Here is a 6,319-nt window from a genome sequence, read left to right on the forward strand (position 1 = left end):
AGACATTGAGTGCTAATAAGATTGTAGGAAAAGTTCCCTAAAACAGGAGCACCAATATAGATTGTCATTCAAGAAACTGAAAAATGAAGAGCAGTAAGTGAAATTGGTGGGTAAATTCAATTTCAGATAGTACAGCCATTGAGGGATAAGTAATGAATTTTACATTACATCTTCACAGAGACCCTAGTCATTTGAAATAAGACGTTATGAAAGGAGAGGAGTATATTTAAAACATTTTCATGGGGAAGTAGCCATTTAAACTGAAGTCAGACAAATGAGATATAATTTTGCAGATTTTTTAAAAATATTGTGCAAAGTGTTGCTTATTAAAAATGCATTCCACTTGGGATAAAATTTTATGGATTTGGGAATCTGCATAAGGTAGTTTCTTTCTATGATGTGAAGATGCCAGTTGGGCATGTTGGCAGAAATACGTTCCCAAGGTGCAATCCCATGACCCAGAGGTAAAGAATAAGGTTAGGGCAGTGTCTTCCATTACTCAAGAAGTGATGGGGGAATGGCCATTTGGAGGGGTAAACCATGAATCCACTTTATTGACGTGTAATTTTTGGCCTGTGGCTATTGAAAGGAAGAAAATGGACATTTCTACAATTTTACAAATTATTTTAATACTGGTTTCCGCTATATTTATATCATAAAGCTAATAGGAAGAACTGAAGTTTTAAATATCAGAAACAAAGAATTTGTTTTGCCATATATATATATATATATATATATATATATATATATATTCTATCAAAGAAATGAGAAACATATCTTAAACTCACGGTACACTTAAAGATATGTACAACATATTACACACTAAACGATATGATTGTGTGTATTTCCATCTGTGTATTTGTATTTGAATGTATATACATATGTGTATTCATGATTGTTGTGTTTATAAATGCACAAGTATACATTTAAGATCAAATTATGTTTGTTTTGCATCCAAAACATTGGAAAATTGTAAATTAATGAAAAATAATAGCAAACTGCTTTAACATTAAATTCTATTTTATTTGATATGTGTATCCAGACATTAGTTGTTTAAATTTACATGAAACACATTTTTCATTTTTTTTATATGAATCCTTAAATTTGAGGTATCTCTCTTGGAAAAATACCCAAATGAATACACTAATTTTTTTTTTTTTTTTTTTTACTTATTTAGGAGTAGCCTTTATGGCTAATACAAAAGTGCATATATTTAAGAATGGATTCAACAAGTTCGTGTCCAATCTTCATTATACCTGTTATATTTTCTTATTCTTCCTAAATTAATTTTTTCATATCAAGTATTTAAAATAACTGTAACTTGGGACACCTGAGTGGCTCAGTTGGTTGAGCATCTGACTTCAGCTCAGGTCATGATCTCACAGTTAGTGAGTTCAAGCCCCACATCAGGCTATCTGCTGTCAGCACAGAGCCTGCTTCAGATCCTCTGTCCCTGGCTCTCTGCCCCTCCCCTGCTCTCTCTCTCTCTCTTTTTTCTCTCTCAAAAATAAACAACATTTAAAATAACTAGGTGCTTCTGGGTGGCTCAGTCAGTTAAGCATTGGACTTCAGCTCAGGTCATGATCTCATAGTCTGTGAGTTCGAGCCCTACGTCTCACTCTGTGCTGACAGCTCAGAGCCTGGAGCCTGCTTCAGATTCTGTGACTCCCTCTCTCTCTGCCCCTCCCCCGCTCACGGTCTGTCTCCCTCTGTCTCAAAAATAAATAAAAACATTAAAAAATTTTTTTTAAGTTTTTAAAATGCTTCTTCTGTTATGTCCTGCAGATCCTAGACAGCCAGAAGCATTCATTCTTGGGTAAAGATTTGAGGGAATTTGAGTTTAGGGCTGAACTTTGTGTTATTGATGGAAGAGGTCATCAAGAAGATGTGACCACCGCTTGACTTAAGAGCTTGCCCTAGGCAACAGGCTCCTCATTCCCTCTCCTTCCCTTGGAACGTACACTCTGCCCACTGTGCCTAGTAGGAGCTGTTCCAATGACATAGCCTTGAGAGTAAGAGGTTGTTGAGACCATCTATGCAGTACATGTGACTAAATCCTGCTAAAACCACTCCATAAACTTCTAAGATTCTGGCAGATGGGTATGAAGATCTACTCATCTTGTGGCCACCCAAGACAAGCCTCTTAAATTCCTTTGCTCATTAAAGCTGCCACCTACCAAACTGAGTGGCCTGCCTCTTTCTTCAGTGTCTGTCTACCCTCTGTGGACTGCCAGTTTCAGATTTCACCCAGAAGCTCATGAGTTTGTGACCCAACAGTTATGCTAGAAATACCAGGTAATCTGGAGGCATCTGTGAAGGGCCAATTTAGAATAGGGTCTATGGGGAGCCCTATTCATTTATACCATGCAAGATGGTTCTGGGTGTCCAGTTCCAGGACCTTGATGTTAGATTTCAGGCAGGTGATTTACAGGAAGCACTGGATTCAGGTATGCACCTCTGTCCTTGGGCACCCACCAATAATGGATTTATCTTACCTATCTCCCCATACATCCATGGGAAGGAAGAGAATTAAAATAGGGGAGGAACAATGAAGCACCCATTGAGGGGATGGTATCGAGTTGGTGGAAAGAACAGTTTTGTGCTACAGATTCTGGTCTTAGGAGTGCCTGGGCTCTGACTCAGACCTGTGCTCTTGAGGCCAAGTGCATTCTAGGTAAGTGGTTCATAGGCTGAGGTCTTTGGAGGGACCAGCTTCCTCTACTGGACTTCGTGGCCAGTATGGAGCAGGGATGTGCTGGGAGTCTTTTGGACACATAATCTAATGTGTGGTATTTGGGTGGGGACTACTTGGAGCACTAGCATGTGAGGAGTAAGTCCCTGGGACTCAGTGGGAACCCAGGGGCCAGAGTCACAGCATTGCTCTGGATATACACCTGGGTCTGCAGGGTAGAAGATCCCCACATTTCAATGTAAGAATTCCTCTCTCCAGTCCCTTTTTCCTGGGAAGCTTCCACTCTTTCTGAGGCCCTGCCACACTGGGGAAGAGGTACAGGAAGCCCCAGAACAGAAAAGGAAATAAAAAATATATGGTGTGGCATGTGAAGTCACAGTTGGTGGGACATTATGTTTTATATCCAAGTGCAAGGACCTATTAGCAATTCCCCATCAATAGTGAAAGTGTGCTCATGATGGTGAAGGAATCCCATGTCTCAGAACCATATGGATAACCCACATGTGCACAGATCAATATGATTAATGATCTATTTGTCATAATGTGTCTGACAGCAGGTGACAGACATATTTAGCCCTGGACATGTATAAATAGGAGATGTTTCAAAAAGATGGTTCATTGGTAATCAACATGGAATATGATGTAGCATTTCAGAGGATTTGGTATAAGAATATCTCCTTCCTAGGTCACTGATTGAGGAAGGAAAAATTATTGAATAAGTGTAATATGATAATATTTATGGAAATATTGAACCAAGAAAAAAAGAATGTTAATGCTGTGTGTGTATATTTTTCATACAATTTGGGACATAGTCTAAAATTCCATAAGAAGGAGGATACAATTGGCACAAAAACAGACACATAGACCAATGGAATAGAAGAGAAACCCCAGAACTAGACCCACAAAAGTATGGCCAACTAATCTTTGACAAAGCAGGAAAGAATATCCAATGGAAAAAAAGACAGTCTCTTTAACAAATGGTGCTGGAAGAACTGGACAGCAACATGCAGAAGGTTGAAACTAGACCACTTTCTCACACCATTCACAAAAATAAACTCAAAATGGATAAAGGACCTGAGAGACAGGAAACCATCAAAACCCTAGAGGAGAAAACAGGAAAAGACCTCTCTGACCTCAGCCACAGCAATTTCTTCCTTGACACATCCCCAAAGGCAAGGGAATTAGAAGCAAAAATGAACCATTGGGACTTCATGAAGATAAAAAGCTTCTGCACAGCAAAGGAAATAATCAACAAAACTAAAAGGCAACCAATAGAATGGAAAATATATTTGCAAATGACATATCGGACAAAGGCCTAGTATCCAAAATCTATAAAGAGCTCACCAAACTCCACACCCGAAAAACAAATAACCCAGTGAAGAAATGGGCAGAAAACATGAAGAGACACTTCTCTAAAGAAGACATCCAGATGGCCAACAGGCACATGAAAAGATGCTCAACGTCACTCCTCATCAGGGAAACACAAATCAAAACCACACCAAGATATCATCTCATGCCAGTCAGAGTGGCCAAAATGAACAAATCAGGAGACTATAGATGCTGGAGAGGATGTGGAGAAACAGGAACCCTCTTGCACTGTTGGTGGGAATGCAAACTGGTGCAGCCACTCTGGAAAACAGTGTGGAGGTTCCTCAAAAAATCAAAAATAGACCTACCCTATGACCCAGCAGTAACACTGCTAGGAATTTACCCAAGGGATACAGGAGTACTGATGCGTAGGGGCACTTGTACCCCAATGTTTATAGCAGCACTCTCAACAATAGCCAAATTATGGAAAGAGCCTAAATGTCCATCAACTGATGAATGGATAAAGAAAGTGTGGTTTATATATACAATGGAGTACTACGTGGCAATGAGAAAGAATGAAATATGGCCCTTTGTAGCAACATGGATGGAACTGGAGAGGGTTATGCTAAGTGAAATAAGCCATACAGAGAAAGACAGATACCATAGGTTTTCTCTGTTACACGGATCCTGAGAAACTTAACAGGGACCCATGGGGGAGGGGAAGGAAAAAAAAAGAGAGAGGTTAGAGTGGGAGAGAGCCAAAGCATAAGAGACTCTTAAAAACTGAGAACAAACTGAGGGCTGATGGGGGGTGGGAGGGAGGGGAGGGTGGGTGATGGGTATTGAAGAGGGCATCTTTTGGGATGAGCACTGGGTGTTGCATGGAAACCAATTTGACAATAAATTTCATATATTTAAAAAATAAAAGGAAGCAGGATACAAGACAAACACCTAAAACCGGATGCGGGATAATTAATGTGGGATTTCTTTTACTTCGTTCTATAACTCTTTTATAATTACATTTATTTCCACATGTACAGGCATACCAGAAATATTGTGGGTTTGGTTCTAGACAACCCTGACAAAGTGAGTATTACAATAAAGCAAGTCAAGTAAATGTTTTGGTTTCCTAGTGCATATAAATGTTTACATGACACTGTAGTTTATTGAGTATGCAATAGCGTTATGTCTAAAAAAAAGTGTATATACCTTAATTTTAAAATACTTTATTGCTACAACGTGCTAACCATCATCTGAGCTTTCATTGAGTTGTGTTTTTTTGCTGGTGGACAGGGTCTTGCCTCCATGTTGATTTAGCTGCTGACTTGTCAGAGTGGTGATTGCTGAAGACGGGGTGGCTGTGACAATTTCTTAAAATAAGAGAACAGTGAAGTTTGCCACATGGATTGACTCTTCTTTTCACTAACAATTTCTCTGTAGCACGTGGTGCTGTTCCATAGCATTTCACCCAGCAGAACTACTTTCAAAATTGGAGTCCAGGGGCGCCTGGGTGGCGCAGTCGGTTAAGCGTCCGACTTCAGCCAGGTCACGATCTCGCGGTCCGTGAGTTCGAGCCCCGCGTCGGGCTCTGGGCTGACGGCTCAGAGCCTGGAGCCTGCTTCCGATTCTGTGTCTCCCTCTCTCTCTGCCCCTCCCCCGTTCATGCTCTGTCTCTCTCTGTCCCAAAAATAAATAAAAAACGTTGAAAAAAAATTAAAAAAAAAAAATTGGAGTCCATCCACCCAAGCCCTGCTGCTGCTTTATCACCTAAGTCTATGTAATATTCTAAAGATTTTGTGGTCATTTCAACAATCTTCCACAGCATCATCAACAGGAGTAGATCCCAACTCAAGAAACTACTTTTATTGCACATCCATAAAAAGCAACTTTTTCATCCATTAAAATTTTATCATGTGATTGCAGCAGTTCAGTTCCATCTTCAAGTTCCACTTTTTTTTTTAATGTTTATTTATGTTTAAGAGAGAGACAGAGAGAGAGCATGCACGCACACACACAAGCAGGGGAGGGGCAGAAAGAGAGGAAGACACAGAATCCAAAGCAGGCTCCAGGCTCCAAGCTGTCAGAACAGACCCTGACGCAGGGCTGAAACTCACGAACCACAAGATCATGACCTGAGCTGAAGTCGGACGCTTAACCGACTGAGCCACCCAGGTGCCCCCAAACTTCTAATTCAGGTTCTCTTGCTGTTTCCACCACATCTGCAGTAGGTTCTTCCCTGAAGTCTTGAACCCTTCAACTTCATCCATGAGGGTTGGAATCAACTTCTTCCAAACTCCTGCTCATATTGATATTTTGAGC

Source organism: Panthera pardus, unplaced genomic scaffold (genome assembly GCF_024362965.1).
Source record: "Panthera pardus isolate Hobbes unplaced genomic scaffold, ASM2436296v1 HiC_scaffold_18, whole genome shotgun sequence".
Taxonomy (NCBI): domain Eukaryota; kingdom Metazoa; phylum Chordata; class Mammalia; order Carnivora; family Felidae; genus Panthera; species Panthera pardus.